Source organism: Rhipicephalus microplus, chromosome X (genome assembly GCF_043290135.1).
Source record: "Rhipicephalus microplus isolate Deutch F79 chromosome X, USDA_Rmic, whole genome shotgun sequence".
Classification (NCBI taxonomy): Eukaryota; Metazoa; Arthropoda; class Arachnida; order Ixodida; family Ixodidae; genus Rhipicephalus; species Rhipicephalus microplus.
Window position 1 is genome coordinate 135,850,862 of NC_134710.1, and position 26,872 is coordinate 135,877,733.

Genomic DNA, 26,872 nt, shown 5'->3' on the forward strand with positions numbered 1-26,872 from the left:
TTTTTTTTCATTGTTAATTGGGACTTCATTGACCAGACATTACTTTTTTTTCAGGTGGAATTATTATGTATGGAGCACTGCTGCTGTTTGAAGACAAGTTTATCCACATTGTTTCCATCAGTTTTACCTCCTTGATTTTGACGGAGCTGCTGATGGTTGCTTTGACAATACGCACTTGGCACTGGTTAATGATTGCTGCTGAAATGCTTAGCTTGAGCATATATGTTGCCTCGCTTTTTGCTCTCTATGAGTTTTTTGGTAAGTTATAGCTAGAGCTGTTTCTTCATTTGTATAACGAACTTGATGCATGTGAGTGTTTTTGCATGAGCAACAACAGTTAGTTCACAAGTACAACTTGCCACAAAGCTGCCCTTCAGTCACAAATTAAGATTATGGACATTCTGTGTTTGGTTAAGTATTATAAAGGCAAAAAATATTGCTCCCAAAAAAAAAAAGGAAAATGTGGCCTTCCTTGAAGGTTATGCCCTTTTGTAAAAGCAAAGAGTAAGTGTAGGCACTATAAAACTCGTAAGTTCTGTCCAACTTGTGGTACCAAGTAGTGAAGTCTTATTGTATCAAAGTGTTCATGTATGAATTTGACGTGCTTCCGTTTTCTCGAATGTTCAAGTCAGAAAATGGCATTTATAATGCAGTTAAATCTGAGTAGTACAGTAAAGTCACCAAAAATCACACTTACTAGGTTACTACATCAAAATTTAACCACCTTAAAATGAAGTGCAGTCACCTCGAAATTTTTATTTCAGTTGGCCGTAAAAAGCAGCTCAATAAATGGGCAGTATGATGAATTGGGGGTACTTCTCTGAAGTAGAGCTGACATGGTACAATATATTCTAGTCAATGCTGTTAGTTATAGAAGAAGTAAATATCAACTTCAGTGCTCAATTATTTATTTGCTACATTTTTTTGTAAGTGAACTGATTTGCTCAATTCACAAAATTATTTATTGACTGCAAGTATCATGAGGAAGAATGCCTATTTCGCTATGGCCAACAAAACGGAGAGTGTCGAACAGTTTGTAAAAAATTGCAGGGCCTTCATTAAAGTGGTTCGGTGTTGTGTATAAATACTCTGCTTAGTGGACTGATGTGGGAGCTACTATTAGTATGCATAGGGTTCAACTTTGTATGCAGCATGATGCAAAATGTTTTTTCACTCACCACAGCTACGCAGAACTCGCAATCGGTCCGAATTTTAGAACGCAGTTTCGCAACTCGTATACTTGAATAACTCTGGCACGAAATGCCATGTGCCAACGTGCGTGAACTCACGAGATATCAGGTTCGCAACCAAAAAAAAAAAAGCCTGACACATGGAAAAGAAAAGCTTGTGCAAACACACACAAAGAACGAAATTTATGCTATGAAACCAGTGACTGCTTTACAATTACACGCCCGGTGCTGTCGATCTTGCTCCGTAGTAGACGACACACAGCGTGTAGAAGGTACGGAGTTATTTTTCTCTTGTGATCCGGCATGTGCTGTAGAATTTTCATCATTACAGTCTTCCCAAAGCACTCGTCACGACACACAAAAAATTCTTATTTATACCAACAAATTCTCGCTTTAGAAGCAGTAACAATATTTTGAGCGGTACTATTTCTTTTATCGCAGAGCAAATTGGCTGCTGCGCTTCGGTCATCAGGGCGGGGCCTCTCCTGCCTTCTTAAGCTGTACCCGACAATAGGTTTTTTCTGTATAACATCCTTCCTCTTTTTTAGATGCTGAGCCTCTCTTGCTGGCGGGTAGGTCACGCGTCCATAGTCAGCCCTCACACTATGCATGCGCGACTTTCCTCCTTCCCCTCTCAACCAGCCGGGCATTACTAGCCAGACCTCCTACCTTAAAGTGATTCCGGCCATTGCTCGGAACAGTGTTTCGAAATAAACGTTTATTATTTTCTCTCTTTGTCCCCATGCTTATTTTTCGTCCTGTCTTTTTTTTCTTTCTCATTTCTTCCTAGCCCACCGTAGTGGTGTAGCGCTTATTGTTACTACACTATAGTAGCGCTCCAGGATTACAAAATGCCCTGGATAATTGTCTCAAAGTTCAACTCGGCGAACAGCACTAAATACAGTTCATAAATAAATAACACTAACTTTCTTAGGTAAATTTGTCTAGGCTTTTATTCAAATTGTCCACGGCGCTGTGGTTCAACAGAACGCAATATTTGATTGACAATTCAACAGCATTCGAGTCCGGTTTCTTTTTAGTAAGGGCACATGCTATGAAGATTTCCACGAGAATAGTATTTTTTTTCTTGATCAAAATTCAAAAATTCATTTTCACTCATTAAAATACGTGCCGATTTTTCGGCCAATCCGCCACAATGGGTATAAACCAGGACGTATGGGAACAAGCAAAGAAGAAAGATGAAATATTTGAACGCGGTGCTCGAGAACCGAACGGGGCCTCAATCAGTAGCAGCGGCTCAGACCAGCTGGCTGCACGCTCCGCGCTCTCGCCGCAGTTCCGCCAAAGCCGTCGTCTTCTGGCGCCCGCTTGCCGGCGAGCTCCAAGGCTGAGGAGCACGGCGGGCTTTTCACGTTCGACGACTGAGGCGAGAACGAGTCCCGGAGCGACGACGCCATGGTGCAGGAAGAGGCGGAGGCCAACGGCGTTCCGCCAAAGGCCGGGCGAGGGAAGCGTCAGACTTCCGGTGACCAGAATGCGGCTGGTCCTTCCAACGAGGCTGCAGCTACCAAGCGTCCACGCGGCCGACCGCCAAAGACCACGTCGGAGGGGCCACTCGCCCCGACGCCCATTGTACCTACGCCAGCTCGGAAGTTGCGCAAGGCCACGGAGGTGACGCAGCCCAAGGGAGAAAACCCTTCGTCCAGCAAGGAAGTGGCAGCTAAAGCCCCGAGAATCAGCCGTACAAAGCGCTCCCGAAGCTCCTCCTTGGAAAGCCCAAATGACACGGCAAGCGAGGGGCCAAAGCATCGCCGATCCAAGAAGGTGAGCCGGGGTCCGTCAAGGAACTCATTGCGCAGTCGCCATGTTGGACCCACTCGCAAAGCCCGAACACGTAGAAGCTCTTCTGCATCGTCGCAAGCAAGCCACCCACGGAAGAGGCGCTCCAGGAGCCACCGCCATGTCCGGTCCATTACCTCTTCTTCGACCATGAGCCGGCGCTCGAAGCGTGGCAAGAAGCGAGGCCACACCCGTAGTCGCTCGTCCTCGAGGCACGGAGGGAGGCACGGGAAGGCACGGATGGCCCCGAGCAGCCGGTCATCGTCTGTGCGCGGGAGGCGCACTAGGACGGGCAAGACATCCAAGGATCGGAAGAAAAAGTAGGCGAAGCCATTAGGACTGATCTAGCAGAGCCAGGCTTAATGATTAATTAGCATTCTTTTTTAAAAAGTGGTGAGGTTTAAAGGGCCTCTTCTGCTAGGCACAATATTGTGCAATAAAATTCATTTCGTTGCCCCCCTTGTATTGCTTAATTATTGTCTGAAATATGCTGTAACACTGGCGGATCTAGACAGGGGAGGGGGGCAGGTTAAGTGTCAGCCCTCCCCCTCCTATTGATCTTCATTGCCTTTCGCCCGCCTCCTTGTCAAGTTTCCTGTGGATGTTTCCTCGGCTACTACTTCCCAAACCGCAGTGCATAGTAGCCGAGTGGGTAGAGCCTTCGCTTCCTGCATTGGAGGGACCGAGTTCGACTCCCAGTGCCGCTGGAGACCCCCTATTTGTAAATGCGAAAATTTTACGTACTGCGGCCACTTTTAGCATCTTCATATCTGGTTATCCATCTATATATCTATTTAGCCACCTACTTATGGGGGCTCTCGTCCTCACCCCGTTAACTTGGTTAAAACAAAAATTAGCATTGGAAAGTATAGGATGGTTTGACGAACATGGCTCGCTGGTCAAGACATGCATGATGTCAGAATCACGTCGCGTACGTTGCCACAACCTTTCTGCCAGGCCCATATACCTCATTTTAAATTCAACGAGCACTGCAATTGATCTGTGTTAAAAACATTGCATGTCACCCTCGTGATTTTTGTATACACAGAAACGTTTTACACGCCTTATGTGGAGTATATGCCCCTATACAGCAACGTAACATCCTCATAGTTTGCATCTCCCACGTGTCCCCACAAACCTCACATCATATCTATTTTAATGTAATTTTTGCTGGCGTTTTTTGGCCAAGTGTGGCCCTTGCACCAATAAAAAAACCAAATGTCATCAAAACCCCTTCCGCCAGACACACTTGTAGCACATATACCCCTATACCATGCATGGGCGAGTACGCCCCAAGTGATTGAGAGTTTTATGGGGAACTGGCGAGAACAGATAGTGGTAATTTGAACGCGAGAGCGTTAAGAAAAAAATTGTCAAATTTCACGTACCCTAGGAGTCGATGTGATGCTGATGGGGATGACTGTGTTGTAATTTTTTATTGCTCGAAACGTTACGAAGTGGCGCTAATCATATGTACCAATGCACGCACCCAAACTCGTTAAATAGCCGCATATGATTTAATATATAACCAGTTAAAATTGAACTGGTTGAATGAATTAAAGGATTTGTTTTGTCACGCTAAAAAAGCTTTCAGTTTTTAGTCATTTGTCCAGCTGTACTACTGTTACTTATACAAATATTAAGGCGAAATACGATTGCAGAATTGCTGCAAATATTTTAGTTTTGCTGCACTAGGTGTGAAAGTGCAAAAGCACGCAATTGAGAGCTGTTATCCTGAGATCTTTTTCAAAAGAATGGGCGCATTAGCATCTACTCGCGTCAATTGCGTTTATTTTCAAGCGCTAGATTAATCATGCTGAATGACCGAATTTACGTATGTAAAAATAAATAAATGTATAATTCACTTTCTTCTACGAGAGGTCACGAGGGCACGTCAGTAATCCAGGGCTGTCATTAATCTCTTGGGTGAACGATGTGAATTTGTTTATTAAGTATGATGCAGCCTTCATAGCACACGGGATCGCGAACAGCGGCAATTATACTTTGAAAGCAAATTCGAATCACTCCCCCAAGAAATATTGAAAGTCCTGGGCGACTGACGCGTTATATAGTTGGAAATTAGAAATTGAAATATCGAGTCTATTTATTTATTTCAATTGTTCATATATAGCTGAATTTGAACACACAGGACAAGTAATCTATCGCTTGAAAATAAGCGCAATCAGTGCTACGGGCATGAGCCGGCGCATGTTAGTATCACTAATATAAATACTTATCTTTTTATGCTGTTTTTATGCTCCTGTGTTTATCTCTTAGAGATTCTGTATGTATTTATTTTGAGTTTTATCGTGGTCAATGCTTTCCGAAAGCTGGTGCGGGTCGTATGTATGTATCCACTTTGGTGTGTAGGGCTCGGTGCCCTGCGTGAACCACCGAGTGACCAAACCACCTGAGCTTGAACTCAGACCATTTGGTGATGCGAAGAAGTGGAATTATTTTCTAAATTTTTCTGTTTTTTGGGTCGTTTCTGCAGGCGGCCATTTCATCTCCCCTTCGGGACAATGCACAGACAATACGTCTGCTTCTGGCGGCTCCGCCTCCCATTTTTTTTTCGTTTTTTTTTCTCACTGACGAACATTTCAGCAAAGCCATAGTCACTGCCGCTTCTCGTGCTGGTTCGTTACCTGAGGTTTTTTTTTTTCCATTTTTTTTCTGGCCCCAAAACTGGTTGGGCTGCCTTCCGCTGCGGGACGTGCCATTTCACTTACATCCTCCGAAGAAGGCTGGACCACCAAATAAAACTGTTTGGCAAAAAATATTGTTTTGTTTCCTATGTATTTAGGCATTATAATTTAGTGTGTTACCACAATCGGCCTTTCCATAGTTCAACTCTTAGTTTTCTCCTTTTTATAGCCACGCAAAACAGCCAAATTGAAAATGATGAGTTATTGGAATGCTAAAACTTGAAACACATAAAATATAAAAAGCTGAATTGAGGAAAAACTGAAAGATGAAATGCCGAAAAAGCAAAATGGCGAAACATTGAAATGACAAAACGACAAAATGCCTCCCTAACCTACCTATAGTCGAACATAAAGTATTTTGCTGGAATAAAGGTTCCGCCGGCTGTGTACAATGGTTATACGCTTTGCACCTTTTTTCCAACAGGCATGTCCTCTTTGCTTGTGATTCAAACTTTCAAAAAAAAAAACAATGCATAACTGCATATGTCGTGGAAAATATCACCGATTCCTTGCATAGACGACTAGCACAGACATCACAGACATTGCAATGTTGAGCACCACATAATACACACAAGGTTTGTGACGTCACGTCTTAATGCTATCATTATATCTCAATATTTTTGTTATTGACGTAACTGATCAAAAGGGAGTGTTTGGGCGAGCTGGCATTACGTCATCAAGAAAATTTAGACAGCGGGAGAGTAAACACAAAAGAGAGCACCTGCCTATGTCAGCTCTTTTTTGTGCATTCACGTTTAATTCAGCGCTAACAAAACTGTCTTGTTATTGACAGACACAGGCGAACGAAATTCTCGCCGCATCGTTATCATATTGACACAGGTAGAACGCGCTGTGATTATGCTGCCTTTACGTGAAAGTTTTCATGCTGGTGAACGAGTACGTTGAAAAGCTATGACCATGACGTCACGTGCGAGCAATCTATATTGCATTTCATACAAACATGTTGCGTTAAAATTTGAAACGCCGATATCGTACTGGTTGCCGATAGGGAAGCTGCTAAATAATTTTCACGTTACCCTTGGCTTGATAAAACATTTTTGTTCGGCTAGTTGATACATGCATACTGAAATGCGAAAAAAAAGAAAAGATGCGTACCATCAACAAAGAACAAATAAGGACAGCAAGGGCGTAACTTAGAAATAACTTCATTTTCAGAACATCAGCATGCATATATAAGCCTAGCAACCATGCGCGTGCTCATCCCTTCACGTGCTCCTCAGGAAACGTGATCAGATTGACAAAAAAGTAAATAATGACAAAAAAGCCGTTAAACAAAAATCCTTAAAAACTGAATTTTCCACCTCGAAGAGTAACAGATATGACTAACATGCATATCTCCCCCCTTTTTTTTTAATGTAGTGAGCTTTCGCGATTTACCCCCTAAGGCATCATTACTATTTCCAAGGACGGGTGACTGGAAAACCCAGGCTCACGCTTCCAGGAACCACAGTGCACATGCTAATGTGCCAAAAGTTTGTTTTCCACAGAAACTTCATGCTCGCTTATTCTGCCGTTTATGCACTGACCTGTTTGACCAATAAAACCGTACCGCAACTAAGCGGAATTTCGTACACCACGCCAGCCATGCAGGTGGCATACCGCCTCACGTGCCTCTTCCGAAAGGGGGGGGGGGATGCCCTTGATAGCAAGGGGGGGGGGGCGCAATAGTAAACCCTTGGTTTTTGCTCTGTAAGCGGTAGTAATTGTCCCTAATTGCTTCCGCGACGTTGTCTTCGAGCACAGATTGTTCACTACTCTAGGAGGCGATGAGCCAGAAAAGCATCAATCACTATATTGGAGATCATGGCATTACCTTTTAAAGGAAGCTCGATAATCACTTTGGCGCTGCATTTTGCTCACGTCTCGCAGCATATCCAGAATTTTTTATATAATAATAATAATAATAATAATAATAATAATAATAATAATAATAATAATAATAATAATAATAATAATAATAATAATAATAATAATAATAATAATAATAATAATAATAATAATAATAATAATAGTAATAATAATAATAATAATAATAATAATAATAAGTTATTTATATGTGGGGCTTAACGTCCCAAAACCACCATATGTATATGAGAGACGCCGTACTGGAGGACTCCGGAAATTTCGACCACCTGGGGTTCTTTAACGTGCACCCAAATCTGAGCACACGGGCCTACAACATTTCCGCCTCTATTGGAAATGCAGCCGCCGCAGCCGGGATTGGAACCCGCGACCTGCGGGTCGATAGCCGAGTCCTTAGCCACTAGACCACCGCGGTGGGGTAATAATAATAATAATAATAATAATAATAATAATAATAATAATAATAATAATAATAATAATAATAATAATAATAATAATAATAATAATAATAATAATAATAATAATAATAATAATAATAATTAATATTATTATTATTATTATTATTATTATTATTATTATTATTATTATTATTATTATTATTATTATTATTATTATTATTATTATTATTATTATTATTATTATTATTATTATTATTATTTAAAACTTACGATTGCAGAATAACGGCCGTGGTAACCCTCCGATATTTTATTGGTACTGTAACGGTAACGTGCTACCTTTTTTTTTCATGTAATGCAGGGTGGTAACGCCTTCCATTTTTGTTTGAGTAACGAGTACAAAGTATTTTTCTTTTTTTGCTAACGCATATTCAACTGGTGTAATGGGAAGCAGCCTGCAAAGAGGAAGTCATGTTTATATGACATGCATGTCATAATTTAAATGTATAGAGATGTCATTTCGTTTGTGTTACCGTCATAATAAAAAATATCAATTTGATTGTACAAGCTAGCGACATGGTCGTTAGCGCACCATGAGCAGGGCACGCAAATCATGTTGTACATGCCATGAATTTCATGATTGTGACCTTAACACCTACAATATTTGATATACAGTCACGTCACCCAATTCCAAATTTGGAACATGTAAAGCTAGCCAAATGACCACACACACACCATGCGTATGGCATATTGTCATGCTACATGACATGCACGTCTCGATTTTCACATTGGCCCGCCACGGTGGTCTAGTGGCTAAGGCACTCGGCTGCTGAACCGCAGGTCGCGGGATCAAATCCCGGCTGTGGCGGCTGCATTTCCGATGGAGGCGGAAATGTTGTAGGCCCGTGTACTCAGATTTGGGTGCCCGTTAAAGAACCTCAGGTGGCTGAAATTTCCGGAGACTCCACTACGGCGTCTCTCATATACAAATAGTGGGTTTGGGACGTTAAATCCCACAAATCAACGATTTTCACATTATTATCTATCATTTATGTTAGACATACAAAAATATATCATCGTACCTATTTTGGCATATATCAAGTTAACGAAACGGCCACTAAAGCATCATGGCATATAAACAATGATGTTAAGGAGAAGCAAGACGATTTTAATATGACCTGTCATTTATGATCGTCATACAGTCGTGTTATGCCACACCAGTTTTGATATTAACCTCATGAACGATATGGTCCGCAGAGCGCCAAGTCATAAGCGGCTAGATAGAACGATAGATACGTCCAAATTGACCAAAGTCAATAATTATAGCTTCACATTTAGGGTAATCTTGCACGATATAGTTCTTTCGATTGATATTACGCACGACCATTTCTATTTTCGCTGCAGCAATCCTTAGTCTTCTATCTGGTGCATGAACTGAAGTTCAAACCTCGTGATTTTTTTTATATGAGTGATACGTAAGAAAGTAAACGCAATACAAAGCGCATGCATTGAATAACATAGTCTGCACTGCGAGCAGTTCAGAAACATCCCGATGCAAATGCGGGCCAAGGAAACAAGAAATAAGCACATTTCGTATTTCGCAAGTTCGCTGCCCTGCACTGCATATTTGCCCAACTAACGGCGGTACCTGCTGTCCATCAAGTGGAAATGAGGCCCTAGTTGCACATGTGCGCGTTTTCTTTGTCAGAGTGTAAGCAAACAACGCAACACGCTCTTTACTAATTGTTAGATATCAATTAAATCGACACTTTCGGTTGAATTTCGCTGCCGGTGTCAACGTATTCGTGGACGTCGCTGTCACTCACCATATATGTATACGTATCTATATATAATAAACGCAAGGAAGAAAACAATTCAGAAAAAGACAGCAGTGCGCGGAACTGAACGTGAAACCTCCGAAACGCGACTGTGAGGTGTTAGCCACACTAGCAGTGTGCACGTCATTCAACGTTCTGACGGCAAGCTAGTTATATCTACCACTTACCACAGGTGACGGGCATGTCAGGGGGGGGGGGGGACTATCGTGTTTTCAGTGTTACCAGCAAGATGGCACAATGAGCATGCGTCGCCACCTCGTCACGACGCGGCGGCTCGCGTTCTCATCTCCCACATATACTTTGCCCCACGGAGAGGAGGGGGAGGATGCTCTTTCGCGCGCCCTCATCTCGCGGTATACGGTGGATCATACGTCTTGGCTGGCCTTTGGCTTTCACCGGAACGATTCTGTTGTAGTTACTGGGTGCACAAATGTCAGTGCCATTGTTGCACAGGCTCCATTAGCGAAAATAGCGTGCTTTTAAAACACAGTGAAGCAACAACTGAGACGCTTACTCGCGTTCATCTGGGCCTGTAAGTACGTTTCGTGCGTGATTTGTGCGTAAGAAACGCGAGGCACGTTTCGATCCACCTGCCGCTCTGCGCGAAGACCTCCCTGTGAGTTGCCATCGCGTTCATTGCTTCGCCTTTGCGGCAACGCTGTTACTCTTTTTTCTTATTGTGTTTCTTTCACTGATACTGGCTTCCTCAAAGTGAGCCTGTTTGAGGGAGTTGCTTTCTAATGCGAGATGATGCACGCAGTCAACAAATCATGTGTCAAATTTCAGATTTCGTGAGCTTTATTTATTAACATGAACAAATGAGCAGCCATCAGTATGTGTTGGAAAGTTGCAGAGAGAGATTTAGTTTCTACATTCGCACATCTGCCTCTTTGACTTTTTGATAATAAGGTGAGTACTTTTTGTGTTACAAATATAGTTAAGACTAATTATTATTTGACATTAAAAATATCAGTGACCACTACAGTATACAGTATTCAGATGTCCGCAGAACTCATTTGATATACTGGAAAAATACAGACTATAGTCGGGTACAACATAAGGAGGCAGCGGCGTTTTCCCTTCAAAGGCGGACGCACACGAGCCTCCACCAATAGACGTGCACTTTATGTGACGTCGTGAGCCCGACTACACTCTAGCCGTGGACCCAGCCGACGTTAAACATGCATAACACGGCCGCCCTCTCTTCGAACTGCGCCGAGTCCTGTTGGCTGTGTGCGTCTCCCATCGTCAGAGTGAATTCGAATTATGTGCGGTAGTCTGTCATGCTGAAATTTTATTGTGAGCTTACGATACACAATTTGTGCAACATGTGTTTGTTGTGCGCCGTGAGCCGGCGAAGAAAGATTGCAGCGAACATCGGTGACGCAGCTCTGCGCTTCGTCTGGAAACTGGATCCCGCGACGACATGCCGATGCAAACAAACATCGTGTGTGTCTGTTTCGTGGTGTTTCGTTTGCGCCTAAGTGAAGTTACGACAAGGAAAGTTTGCCAAAGCCTGGTATCTACTGTGAACTTGCACGGAACAAAGTGATTCAATCATATGAGTTGCGAAACTCCCCATGGGCTCCACTGATCCAAATCCGAACATGTCATTGGCCCCCTTGTCGGGAGTGACCAGATTGTCTCGCCACCTGTTGATACGCACTCCCACTATTAAACGCATTATTTTTGTTTTGTGTATTGCTTCAAGGTGGCGCGAACGTCAGCCTTGGCTGATATGTTAACACAACAGCTGACACAAATCATTGGTACAGTTTCTGTGCAAAATCGGGATTCGCACGCTCTGTAGATTTCAAGGGTACAGAGGAGGAAAATCAGACAGTCAATCATAGATCTATCTCTCCGAAAGCGGGACCTTCAAAAAATAGAGTTCAGGCTGAATCAGAACCTGTGACAGATGATTCAGGAGACTTTACAGATATGGACACAGAATCTCTAAGAACTTTGAATTGTAACAGATCTCCCCCTTCTAAAAAGTCTTCTCAGAACCCAAAATCCAAGAAATACTTGTCAAAGAAAGACTTCTTTGAGAACCTTTCAACAAATGATTTCTTGAAAAAAGATATTCTGGATCAGACAGTTTCTTCTGCCGGTATAGCATCAAAATAGGTTTCCTAAAAATTCTGCAGTGGAACTGCCATTCTATTTGGTCGGCAACTACAGATTTACAATACATTTCTTCGCAAATTTCTCCTGACATAATTGCCATTCCGGAAACCTGGCTTGGTAACGGTAAAACATTTTACATGAAAAATTATTGATTAATACTGCTGGATCGGCCGGGTAGAGGTGGTGGTCTGGCTTTCTTAATATCAACTAAATTTAGTCACAGAGCCAAGATATCGTATCAGTGTATGGATACGAATTACGAAATTCTGGTGTTAGACATAACACTACCAGACTGCTCGGCTTTCTCTTTTGAAAATGTATACGTTCCTGCAGGAGTTCAAGACACGAGATGCCTCGATGTTATGGTAGCCTCATGCAGAAAAGAAATAGTACTGTGTGGTGATTTCAATTCACACTATGTGTCTTGGGGCTTCAAATCTGATGTATGCGGAAGACGTTTGTGAGAATGGACGCTTGATAATAACTTTTCCTGCTTGAACTCACACGTTGCTACATTTGTAAGAGGTAGCTCTAAATCGACTATTGATTTAACATTTTCCAGCTCCACTTTAAGCATATCCTCGTGGAATATATTAGATTGGGCTACAAACAGCGACCACCCTCCCATTACGTTTGAAATTAAGTTCCCGAGGTTTAGTATGGCAGGGAAAGTTGGCTCATTCGTAAATTATGCTAAATTACAAAAAGACATAAAATCTACGGTAACTTTTCGCGAGAAAATGCAGGAAGACCTTAGAGCTATGAGTCTATGTGCGGTGTTGAAACGATCACTAAAAAATTCAACGTTTACTGTAAACTCGAACACAGCGGGGTCTTTTAGCCCGTGGTAGAATCTAGAATGTGTCAGGGGGTATAGAAAGCGAAAAGCCGCTTGGAAAAAGCTGTTAATTACCCATGCCCCAAAAATTTGAGTGATTATAAATTCATGGTCGCCGATTTTAAGCGTCTAGTGCGTAAAGCAAAAGAAGACTATGATATGAATAAATTTAATTATCTGTCTAAATCTAAAAATAAGAAAATGCTTTTCCGGTTTTTACGTGCGAGAAAAATGATTCCACAGACAGAAAACAGTCATTCCAACATTATGTCTCCTCGCGAACTCTCTGAATTTTCGGAAAATATTGCTAAAGGCTTGTAAACCAGGCTTACGACAATTATGCCAAAGTCCATGGTGAAATTAAGGGTGGATTGTGATTTCCAGGAAGTATCTTTAGCTGAACTGGCGGATGTGATGAAGAGCTTACCGCCCGCTGCTCCTGGACCTGATGGGGTGACCTCTACAATGATTAAAGTGCTATACGAAATATCGCCACACGAAATCCGTAATATAGTTAATTATTCACTGAAAAATTCTTGGATTCCGGCCGATTGGAAGCTTTCCAAAATAATTCCGATACTTAAGAAACAGGGAATGGAGTTTACTCTGGATAACATAAGGCCTATTTCATTGACATCTAACCTGGTCAAGCTTGTAGAGAGAGTCTTAAATGCCCGTATAATAAACTACATCAATGAACAAACAATACTAAACCCCAGACAAATTGGCTTCAGATCGGGATACTCCATTTGGTGTGCACATGTGGATTTGGAAAGTCGCATACAGCTGGCTCGGCATCGCCGCGAATACTGTGCACTAGTCACTCTAGACTTAGCTAAAGCGTACGACAAAGTGGAATATCCTGTCCTAATCCAGAAGATGCAAGACTATCGCGTTCCAAAATATATAACAGCATGGATTACAGAGTTTGTGAAAAACAGAAAATTTTATTGCTTCTTGGATGAATGCTCTTCTAAAAAATATTAGCAGACACGAGGTGTACCTCAGGGCTCAGTATTATCCCCGGTATTATTCAACATATTACTAAGTTCCATTCCAACTCAGCAGGATATCCAAATTTATGTATATACAGATGATATTGCTTTATTCGCAACAAACAGTAATCAGCACTCATTGAATCGGGCATTACAGAATTACTAGAACATGCTAGAAGGATGGCTTGACAATATACATATGTCATTGAACGTCAAAAAAAGTGCGCTTCTGCCATTTTCTTTTAAGGATCGTGTCAACATTTCCCTGATGTATCGTACCGAGCTCATTCCCCAGCTCGATTTCCTGAAATACCTAGGCATCGTATATAATAGGACGCTAAATTGGAAAAGCCATATAGACGAGGTTGGCTGTAAAGCGTCACGTGCCTTGGGGTGGTTACGCAAATTGGGAAACAGAAAAATAGGATTGCGTAGGAGCTCATTGATAATGATTTACAAGATGTATGTGCGGCGTATTATGGAATTCGGGTGTGTATTATTTTCAGGCAGCGCGGCTTACAAGATGAGACAATATTGTTAGAAAGAGAAGCTTAGTGCTTGTGTCTTGGACTCCCAAAATTTGTGGCAAATATTGTTTTGTATGTGGAAGCACGCCTTCCACCTTTGTTAACTCGGTTTAGAATACTTACAGTTCAAACTTTCTTAAAAATATACAATTCGCCTCTGCGACAAGCTTCATACGTTTTTATTCAAGAACGAACCGCATTCTTTGGAACACAATGGTCTAGACTACATTCCCCTCAGATTAGGTTCGTCCAAGCATTGCTACAGCCTCTCAATGTAAATATTTATCAGATTTGCATAACGAAGACACCTAATTCAAAACTTGAAATCAAGTTTGATGATATTTTCCCCTGTAATGCGAAACGACTGCCCCTTCAATATTTAAATATTCGGTTAAATGATTACTTGACTCATCTGTCCATAAACAACATTATTGCGACGAATGCATCCGTATTGAACAAAAAGGCTGCAATAGGCATCATCTGTACTTCTCTCGACTGGTCTTTCTATGTTCGATTACCAGATTACACGCCTATATTCATCGCTGAATTATTTGCTATAATTCTAGCGCTTTGTAAACTTCCTCCAAGCGAATCAGAAGTGGTCATACATACCGATTCTCTGTCAGTATGCACTGCACTATCTACAGCAAAAAATTTGACATTATTGAGTATGATTAGCACAGAAAACCTGAAAAAATTTCACTTGCTATGAATACCCGGCCACTGCGGGATCTATCCAAATGAGATGGCAGACTCGTTAGCCAAAGCATCTTTAGGCGGACCACTCTTACCTATTTTACCTGATTTCGTCTACGTAACAGCACTCAGATATAGAAAGGCTTGTTTGCACAAAGAAATAGAAAAATTATCATTGGATAAAGTCAGAGACTTCGTACATCTAAGATATTGCAGGAACAAACACTGGTGTGTATCTCAGCAGTTAGAAATTACAATGACCAGATTACGATGCAGAATTCCGCATCTGAATTACTACCTACATAAAGCTGGACTAACAGCATCTCCGTTGTGTCTCTTTTGCAAGGAATCGTAATCAATAGATCATTTCTTTTTATCCTGTCAACGTTATGCTTATCAAAGGAAAAGATACCTGGTCGAACCAATTGAGAAGCTACGTTTAAAAATAATGTGTGGAACTAATTTTATCCTTCGGAGAAATTACATTAGGTAATAGCCACAGGATGGTTTTCTCTGCTGCGTGCGAGTACATAAGGGCAACAAAGAGATTACCCTCTTAGCCCATTATTATTATTTACGGCTACGAGACTACCTGAATGCCTGACTTAGCACACTTGATGATCCTGCCGCCCAGTTCTTGGCCGCTCCCCCTTTGTGGGTGAGTGCCAGCAAAGCTGAAGGTTCATCATCATCATCATCATCATCATCATCATCATCAGTGGCAGGGGCTCAGACCAGCTGGATGCACGCTCCGCGCTCTCGCCACTGACCCACCAAAGCCGTCGTCTCCTGGCGCCCGCTTGCCGGCGAGCTCCAAGGCTGAGGAGCACGGCGGGCTTTTCACGTTCGACGACTGAGGCGAGAACGAGTCCCGGAGCGACGACGCAATGGTGAAAAAAGCGGCGGAGGCCAATGGTGTTCCGCCAAAGGCCGGGCGAGGGAAGCGTCAGGCTGCGGCTGACCAGCATGTGGCTGGTCCTTCCAACGAGGCTGCAGCTACCAAGCGTCCACGCGGCCGACCGCCAAAAACCTCGTCGGAAGGGCCACTCGCCGTAATGCCCATTTCACCGACGCCAGCTCGGAAGTTGCGCAAGGCCATGGAGGTGGCGCAGCCCGAGGGAGAAAACCCTTCGTCCAGCAAGGAAGTGGCAGCCAAAGCCCCGAGAATCAGACGTACAAAGCGCTCCCGAAGCTCCTCTTTGGAAAGCCCAAACGACACGGCAAGCGAGGCACCAAAGCGTCGCCGATCCAAGAAGGTGAGCCGGGGTTGGTCAAGGCACTCATCGCGCAGTAGCTATGCCGGACCCGCTCGTAAAGCGCGAACACGTAGCTCTTCTGCATCGTCGGATGCAAGCCACCCTAGGAATAGGCGCACCCGGAGCCGCCGCCATGTCCGGTCCATTACGTCTTCTTCGACCAAGAGCCGGCACTCGAAGCGTGGCAAGAAGCGAGGCCACACCCGTAGTCACTCATCCTCGAGGCACGGAGGGAGGCACGGGAAGGCACGGATGGCCCCGAGCAGCCGGTCGTCATCTGTGCGTGGGAGGCGCACTAGTACGGGCAAGACATCCAAGGATCGGAAGAAAAAGTAGGCAAAGCCATTAGGACTGATCTAGCAGAGCCAGGCTTAATAATTAATTGGCATTCTTTTTTGAAAAAGTGGCGAGGTTTCAAGGGCCTCTTCTGCTAGGCACAATATTGTGCAATAAAATTCATTTCTTTGCCTCCCCTTGTATTGCTCAATTATTGTCTGAATATGCTGTAACAGTGGCGGATCTTGACAGGGTAGGGGGGTAGGTTAAGTGTCAGCCCTCCCCCTCCTTTTCATCTTCATTGCCTTTCGCCCGCCTCCTTGTCAGGTTTCCTGTGGATGTTTTCTCGGCTACCACTTCCCAAACCGCAGTGCATAGTAGCCGAGTGGGTAGAGCCTTCGCTTCCTGCATTGGAGGGACCGAGTTCGACTCCCAGTGCCGCTGGAGACCCCCTATTTGTAAATGCGAAAATTGTACGTACTGCGGCCACTTTTAGCATCTTCATACCTGGTTATCCATCTCTATATCTATTTAGCTACCTACTTATCGGGGCTCTCGTCCTCACTCCGTTAACTTGGGGTAAACAAAATTTTGCATGGGAAGGTATAGGATGGTTTGACGAACATCGCTCGCTGATCATGACATGCATGATGTCCAAATCCCGTCGCGTACGTTGCCACAACCTTTCCGCCAGACCCATATACCTCATTATAAATTCAACGAGCACTGCAATTGATCTGTGTTAAAAGCATTGCATGTCACCCTCGTGATTTTTTTAAATACTGACACGCTTTAGGCGCCTTATGTGGAGTATATGCCCCTATACAGCAACGTAACATCCTCATAGTTTGCATCTCCTACGCGTCCCCGCAAACCTCACATCATTGCTATTTTAATGTATTTCTTCCTGGCGCTTTCTGGCCAAGTGTGGCCCTTGCGCCAATAAAAAAAACCAAATGTCATCAAAACCTTTTCCGCCAGACACACTTGTGGCACATATACCCGTATACTATGCACGGGCGAATACGCCCCAAGTGATTGAGAGTTTTATAAGGAACTGGCGAGAACAGATAGTGGTAATTTGAACGCGAGAGCGTTAAGAAGAAAATGGTCAAATTTCACGTACCTTGGGTGTCGTATTATACGGTTGGAAGGTGGCTGTGTTGTAATTTTTTATTGCTCAAAACATTGCCAAGTGGTGCTAATGATATGTGACAAAGCACGCACGCACACTTGTTAAACAGCCGCATATGGTTCATTATATAACTAGTTGGCAGTTGTGTAACAATGCCAACAGGAACACTAAGAAGCGGTAAGCTGATATGAGGCGCTGGTGCTGGCAAGGATGTTAGCCCTGGACAATGCTACATGAATGAACTTAAGCGGATTGCGCTCATCTACAATGGACGTTAACTCGACGTGATGGCTGTACCATAGAAGTACATATGTAATGTTTATAAGATAGGATAGCCGGCACTGGAACCGCAATCGGCGTTTCGCGAAAATACAGTGTCTATTTGAAAAGCAGTTACGAGTCTTGGCGGGGCTCTGTGACAGAATACTCGGCTGCCATGAAGAATGCTCGGGTTTGATTCCTGCTAGCCTATGGCCAGAAATCATATACTTTGCGGGGGTTGAAGAAGTGTCCCACCTGGTGGCACCACTCTGTCAGAAATTGTGCCCGTGCTGCGCCTGACAAAGCAGTGGCGAGGGTATCTCATGAGACATTGTACCCTTCTTCGCTCTTGCCCTCCCACACCCCCTCCTGATCATTGTGTCTCCCATCGCTCAAACACGCCCGGGCTAGACTGCATCTGCGCGTGCTTCTCTCAGCGAGCGCGCAGGTGCAGTCTAACCCGGCCGTGGCTCGATACACGCCTCGGAAGGCACCGGCTTTCACCTTCGCTATCACCGGCCCATGTCTGGGGCACAGGCCAGTAGGCTACCCAAGAGCCTATTCTTACGGTTCATGTCGTCGCGTGCTCGTACTGAAATTGCAGGTAAATCAGGGGCCTCTGTGAAAATGATTAGCCTACGAATTAAAGAATTTTTGGTCACGCTAAAAAAAGCTTTCAGTTTTCAGTCATTTGTTCAGCTGTACTATTGTTACTTATAAAATTTTAAGGCAAAATGCGAGTGCAGAATTGCTGTGAATATTTTAGTTTTGCTGCACTAGGTGTCAAACTGCAAAAGTACGCATTTGAGAGCTGTTCTCATGAGACCTTCTTTAGAAGAATGGGCGCTTTAGAATCGACTCATGCCCAGAGCATCAATTACATTTATTTTCAAGCGCTTGATTAATCGTACTGAATGTCCAAATTCACGTATGTATAAATATTTAAATTGAATAATTCACTTTCTGTCTTCTACGAGAGGTCGCGAGGGCACGTCAGTCACCCAGTGCTGTTGTTAATTTCTTCGGTGAGCGAGGTGAATTTGTTTATGAAATATGATGCAGCCTTCAGAACACACGGGATCGAACAACAGGAATTATGATTTATAAGCAAATTCGAAACACTCCCCCACGAAACATTGAAAGTCCTAGGCGATTGACGCGTCTTATAGTAAGAAACAGAAATTAAATTATTTAGTTTATTTATTTATTTATTTCAACTGTTCATAAATAGGTGAGCTTGGACACACAGGACAAGTATTCTAGCGCTTGAAAATAAGCGCAATCGGTCATGAGCCAGCGCATGTTAGTACCACTAACATAAATAGTTTTCTTTTTATGCTGTTTTTATGCTCTTGTGTTTATCTCTTAGAGATTCTCTATTTATTTCATCATCATTATCATCATCATCATCATCATAATCATCATAATCATGAGCCTGACTACGTCCACTGCAGGACAAAGGCCTCTCCCATGTTCCGCCAGTTAACCCGGTCCTCTGCTTGCTGCTGCAAATTTATAACCGCAAACTTCTTAATCTCATCTGCCCACCTAACTTTCTGTCTCCCCCTGACCCGCTTGCCTTCTATGGGAATCCAGTTAGTTACCCTTAATGACCAGTGGTTATCCTGTCTACGCGCTACATGCCCGGCCCATGTGCATTTCCTCTTCTTGATTTCAGCTATGATATCCTTAACCCCCATTTGTTCTCTAATCCACTCTGCTCTCTTTTTGTCTCTTAAGGTTACACCTACCGTTTTTCTTTTCATTGCTCGCTGCGTCGTCCTCAATTCAAGCTGAACCCTTTTTGTAAGTCTCCAGGTTTCTGCTCTGTAGCTAAGTACCGGGAAGATAGAGCTGTTATATACCTTCCTCTTGGGGAATAGTGGCAATCTACCTGTCATACTTTGAGAGTGCTTGCCAAATGTGCTCCACCCCATTCTTATTCTTCTAGTTACTTCAATCTCGTGGTTCGGCTCCGCTGTTATTACCTTCCCTAAGTAGACATAATTTTTTAGAACTTGGAGTGCACTATTACCTATCTCGAAGTGCTGCTTTCTTCCAAGGTTGTTGTACATTACTTTTGTTTTCTGCAGGTTAATTTTAGCACCCACCTTTCTGCTCTCCTTGTCTAACTCAGTTCTCATGAGTTGCAAATCGCCCGCTGAGTTACTCAGCAACGCAATGTCATCCGCGAAGCGCAGGTTACTAAGGTACTCTCCACTAACTCTTATCCGTAACTGTTCCCATTCTAGGCTTCTGAAAACCTCCTGTAAGCACGCGGTAAATAGCATTGGGGAGATTGTGTCCCCCTGCCTTACACACTTCTTGGTTGGTATTCTGTTGCTTTTTTTATGAAGCAGTATGGTAGCAGTTGATCCCCTGTAGATTTTATCCAGGATGTTTATATATACTTCATCGACGCCCTGATTACGCAGTGTCTGCATGACGGCTGATATTTCTGCTGATTCAAACGCCTTCTCGTAATCTATGAAGGCTTTGTATTGTGGTTGGTTATATTCTGAGCATTTCTCTATTACCTGATTGATAGTATGAATGTGGTCGATTGTTGAGTAGCCTGTTCAAAATCCTGCTTGTTATTTTGGTCGATTGAATTCTAATGTTTTCTTAACTCTGTTAGCAATTACCTTTGTAAGTAGCTTGTATACTACAGAGAGCAATCTGATCGGCCTGTAATTCTTCAAGTCCTTGTCATCTCCTTTCTTATGTATTAAGATGTTGTTAGCATTCTTCTAAGAGTCTGGTACTCTTCCCGTCAGGAGACACCTCGTAAACAGGGTGGCTAGTTCTTCAAACACAATCTGTCCTCCATCTTTCAGCAGATCTGATGTTACCTGCTCCTTACCAGCAGCTTTGTCTCTTTGCATGCTCTCCAAGGTTTTTCTGACTTATTCTAATTTTACTGTCGGGGTGTCATCTGGGTTATGACTATTTCTTATAGTATTAGGGTTGTGGTTGTCCCGGCTACTGTACAGATCTCTGTAAAACTCTTCCGCTATTTTAACTATCCTATCCATATTGGTAGTTATTTTGCCTTCTTTGTCCTTTAGTGAGGGAGTGCGTTACCGGCGGTGGTTTCTGGTGAGGCCACACCCCAGGCCTTTTAATACAGGTCCATCACCAGGCAGTTTTTTTTATTAGGTTGGGAACTGCGCAGCACAGGGATTTGAGCCACGGACCTTTTGCATGCGAGGCGAATGCTCTAACCACTACGCTTTCACCGCACCTCTATTTATTTATTTTGAGTTTTATCGTAGCCAATGCTTTCCTAAAGCTGGTGTGGGTCGTATGTATGTATCCATTTTGGTGTGTACGGCTCGGTGCCCTGGGTGAACCACCGAGTGACCGAACCACCTGAGCTTGAACTCAGGTCATGTGGTGATGCGAAGAAGTGGAATTTTTTTGTTTTCCTGTTTTCTTGGGTTGTTTCCTCAGGCGGCCATTTAATCTCCCCCTCGGGGCAATGCACGGACAATCCGCTCACTTCGGGCAGCTCCGCCTCCCGCTTTTTTTTTCGTTTTTTTTTTCTGACTGACAAACATTTCAGAAAAGCCATAATCCCTGCTGCTTCTCGTGCTGGTTCGTTCTCTGAGTTTATTTCTTTGTTTTTCTTTCTGGCCCTCAAACTGGTTGGGCTGTCCTCCACTGCGGGACGTGTCATTTCACTTACATCCTCCGAAGAAGGCTGGACCACCAAATAAAACTTATAGGCAAAAAAGAATTGTTTTGTTACCTATGTTTTTAGGCATTATAATTTAGGGTGTTACCACAATCGGCTTTTGCATACTTAAGCCTTTTAATTTTCGGCTTTTTATAGGTACGCAAAACAGCCAAATAAAAATGACCAATTATTGCAATTCTGAAACTTAAAACACAGACAATATAAAAAGCCGATTTGAGGAAAAACCTAAATTTGAAATGCCGAAAAAGCAAAATGACAAAACATTGAAATGCCGAAACGACAAAATGCCTCCATAACCTAGCTATAGTCGAACATAAAGTATTTTGCTAGAATAAAGGTTCCGCCGGCTGTGTACAATGGTTATACGCTTTGCACCTTTTTTCCAACAGGCATGTCCTCTTTGCTTGTGATTCAAACTTTCAAAAAAAAAAAAAAACAATGCATAACTGCATATGTCGTGGAAAATATCACCGATTCCTTGCATAGACGACTAGCACAGACATCACAGACATTGCAATGTTGAGCACCACATAATACACACAAGGTTTGTGACGTCACGTCTTAATGCTATCATTATATCTCAATATTTTTGTTATTGACGTAACTGATCAAAAGGGAGTGTTTGGGCGAGCTGGCATTACGTCATCAAGAAAATTTAGACAGCGGGAGAGTAAACACAAAAGAGAGCACCTGCCTATGTCAGCTCTTTTTTGTGCATTCACGTTTAATTCAGCGCTAACAAAACTGTCTTGTTATTGACAGACACAGGCGAACGAAATTCTCGCCGCATCGTTATCATATTGACACAGGTAGAACGCGCTGTGATTATGCTGCCTTTACGTGAAAGTTTTCATGCTGGTGAACGAGTACGTTGAAAAGCTATGACCATGACGTCACGTGCGAGCAATCTATATTGCATTTCATACAAACATGTTGCGTTAAAATTTGAAACGCCGATATCGTACTGGTTGCCGATAGGGAAGCTGCGAAATAATTTTCACGTTACCCTTGGCTTGATAAAAAATTTTTGTTCGGCTAGTTGATACATGCTTACTGAAATGCGAAAAAATGAAAAGATGCGTATCATCAAGGAAGAACAAATAAGGACAGGACAGCAAGGGCGTAACTCAGAAATAACTTCATTCTCAGAACATCAGCTGCATATATAAGCCTAGGAACCATGCGCGTGCTCATCCCTTCACATGCTCCTTAGGAAACGTGAGCGGATTGACAAAAAAGTAAATAATGACAAAAAAGCCACTAAACAAAAAAATCCTAAAAAAATTGAATTCCCCATCGCACAGAGCAACAGATATAACTAACACGCATATATCCTTTTTTTAATGTAGTGTGCTTTCGCGATTTACCCCCTAAGGCATCATTACTCTTTCCAAGGACGGGTGACTGGAAAACCCAGGCTCACGCTTCCAGGAACCACAGTGCACATGCAAATGTGCCATAAGTTCATTTTCCACAGAAAGTTCATGCTCGCTAATTCTGCCGTGTACGCACTGGCCCGTTTGGGCTAATAAAAACCGTACCACTACTAAGCGGAATTTCGTACACCCTGCTAACCATGCAGGCGGCGTACCACCTCGCGTGCCTCTTCCGAAAGGAGGGGAAGCAATGATAGCAAGGGAGGGGGGCGCAATAGAAACCCTTTGTTCTTGCTCTGTAAGCGGTGGTGATTGTCTCTAATCACTTCCCCGACGTTTTCTTCGAGCCAGATTGTTCACTCCTATAGGAGGCGATGAGCCAGAAAAGCATCAATCACTTTATTGGAGATTATGGCATTATTTGCTACAGGAAGCTCGATAATCACTTTGGCGCTGCGTTTTCCTTTCGTCTTGCAGCGCATGCAGAATCTACTTTCATATAATAATAATAATAATAATAATAATAATAATAATAATAATAATAATAATAATAATAATAATAATAATAATAATAATAATAATAATAATAATAATAATAATAATAATAATGTAAAAGGGGTTTATTGAAGGACTGAGCAAGCGGGTGGTAGCTCTGAAGGAACGCAGGCGGACCCAGATGACGGTGCTTGATCGCCGATCTCGTGCCTTTTTCTTGTGCTGATGATAGCTGACCTGATGGTATCAACGTCTTTCTTATTCACTACAATTACCCCCGGCAAAAAAGTCGAAGCCATCCTGGCAATCTAACACGTGGGGACAAGCGGGTCAAAGTAGGGCTTCAGACGGTTTACGTGAGCGATATCACGTCCACGCCAACGATGGTCGCTCGGTGGCGTGAGGGGTTCAATGGCGTAGTTCACGAGTGAAGTACGCTCGACCACGCGGTAGGGACCATGATAATTAGAGAGTAGCTTGGGTGATACAGCAGGGGCGCAGGGGGGTACATGTAGCCATACAAGTGCTCCAGGAACGAACGTTGGTGCAGAACGATGGTCGTCGTCACGGGTCTCCTTCTGGCACTGGTGGTCGGATGTAGTAAGCCGCTTGGCTAGCTTGCGGCACTCTTCTGCGTAACGAGCGGCTTCCGAGACAGGTTTGCATTTGGAGGGATCTGGCGAGTATGGCATTAAAGTGTCGATGGTGTGCGATGGTTGGCGACCGTACAAGAGAAAAAATGGGGAAAACCCGGCAGTGACTTGTGTAGTGGTGTTATAAGCGTATGTCACAAATGGGAGAACGAGGTCCCAGTTTGTTTGATCAGAAACGACATGCGTAGCGAGCATGTCCCCCAGAGTACGATTAAAGCGCTCAGTCAAGCCGTTCGTCTGTGGGTGGTAGGCTGTACTCTTCCGGTGAACAATATGGCACTGTTGAAGATGTGCTTGTATTACATCGTAAAGGAAAACACGCCCTCGGTCACTGCGGAGTTCTCCAGGAGCACCATGACGAAGCACAAAACAATTGAGTATGAAAGTTGCGACGTCTTGTGCTGCAGCTGTGGGGAGAGCAGCAGTTTCAGCGTACCATGTTAGATGATCCACTGCCACGATAGCCCATCGGTTGCGTGCCGTTGTTTCTTCACTACAATAATAATAATAATAATAATAATAATAATAATAATAATAATAATAATAATAATAATAATAATAATAATAATAATAATAATAATAATAATAATAATAATAATAATAATACTCCTGGGGTTTTTTAACGTGAACCAAAATCGAACTAAGCGAACCTCGAATACTTTCGCCTTCATCGAAATTGCAGGAGCCGTTAGCCAAGTTGTGGTCTAGGGACCTTCGGGTTAGTGATTGAGCGCCATAAATTTTAGACAACCACGGCACGGCAGAAGCTACTTTCTTGTCAAGAATATAAGCATAACAGCCCCTGCGAATACGTTTAGCTTTTCCTTTCTGAGAGCACACTACATTGCGTCTTCGTCCATTTTTCTCAGAATCGATCAAAGTTTACGGCATGGTTCAAGTATACTTCCGGTATTTTATCTTCTCGGTATAATAATTTTTCGGCGTTTTGAAGTTAACGCCTTTTCTAATTCGATTTCCTAATTTTCCACCTTGAATACATTTAAATAAACATTACACAGACATTTTATGCCTACCTGTAGGGCAGCGTCATGTCTCACTGAATATAGCAGCTTTCTGGGAGTAAAGTGTTTGGTCTTCTCGTCACGCACGTGCATGTGTAAACAAGCCATTAGATCTTAGGTCACCAACAACCGTGGGCTAATGTTCGCTCACAAATTGCGAGATTATAAGTACCAACACACCACAAGGTATTTTTATTTCACATTTTTCGCACGAGCAACAAGGACTCGCTTTTAAAGAAACTGATTCGACGCTCCGCACGTGCACCGGGCGTGCCTTGTGTTTGACATTATCAGTGCCTGCACAGCTTTCAACATTCCCGCATCTGCGACAAGTGGCTGTCACACGCAGCTCGCAGCACCACTGTGTAGAATTTTTTTTCACATAGTATAATTGGAAATCTGGAGCTGACCTACGTGAATCGTAGGACTCTTTGAAGAGCAAGAATTATACTATTTCGCGTCTACACACATGAAGCTTAGCTATGCCATAGGCATAATAAACATAAAAGTTGAAACAGTTGCGAGTACTTAAGCTGTACGCGACGCCACAGACAGGTTCGCTGTGCTAGGTACCTGAAGATGGCGGCCACCATGACCTTTTATCACATTTGAGAGCTTCAGTGCAAGGGACTAAAGCCCCTCCATCGGGCGTACAGTCGCTTCGTTAAGCAGCGTGACCCATTGTTCCACCAACGCCACCTTTCTCCGGAGCTTCTGAAAGGAAGTTATCAACAAGCCACTTCTTTCCGCTTTTTTCCTTCCCTTTAGTTTCTGAGCACGTGAGAAAGTCAATATATATATATATATATATATATATATATATATATATATATATATATATATATATATATATATATATATATATATATATATATATATATATATATATATATATATATATATATATATATATATATATATATATATATATATATATATATATATATATATATATATATTGTTTCACAAGTGTCGTCTGGAGTTTCCTTCTAAGCTCGCGAGGAATGCCACCTCGCTGCTGCGTTCGAGGCGGCATGACGGGGTCAACGGCCGAGCGGTGGGACAGCATGAATGAGGTGAGGTTGGCGCGTGACGAGGTGTGAGCTTTCCTGGGGGCTAGCCGTGAGGTGCGTCATGAATCGGAAAAGCAGCAGAAACATCATGGCGGCACCTCCACGTTCGCTGGTCGGAGGACAGGCGTAAAAGAAGAGGGGAAGAACGAGTTGGCGCTACTTAAACAAGCCAGCGGAAAACGCATGACGGGGCTTTACAAGAGAAGACAGTGAATTGTTCGTGAAGTGTCCTTTGAAGGAAAAGAGGAAGAGAAAGAGCGTCATCGTTACTGTCTCTCTTTGAAGGAGGTCACCTCAACAATGACGCGCAGGGGACGGGTAGTGGGGAGAGCAAGGAGTATGAATGCGGGAGAGATGAGAACGAGAAAGCAGTACTAAAGAAGGGTCAATGGTGTCTGCACTGGCCGCGAATGCGCCGCGCGCCATCCCAGAGCCGAGATCTCTCGCATCCTTTCATGCTTTCTCCGCTTCCTTGCGATCGCCAGCCGCGCCAAAGGGGAACACAAAGAACTGGCGATGATGGTGGTAGTAGTGGTGAGAAGAAGGAGCCTAAATTTTGCAGCCCGGTTGGAAGCACGGTGCAGCGCCCCGGCACTAATCTGATGCCACCTTTTTTTGCTCCGTGTG

The 26,872-nt window shown here is 43.2% G+C and overlaps 1 long non-coding RNA gene across 1 annotated transcript in view; it reads left to right on the top strand.

Annotated features, from left to right (window-relative positions):
• The window catches only part of LOC119186062 (uncharacterized), a 51,281-nt gene that overhangs the window by 322 nt on the left and 24,087 nt on the right, over positions 1 to 26,872 (top strand). Inside the window, exon 3 of the long non-coding RNA XR_005111653.2 lies at positions 55 to 258. This is a non-coding gene — a long non-coding RNA (uncharacterized LOC119186062). The remainder of the gene's footprint in view (positions 1 to 54; positions 259 to 26,872) is intronic.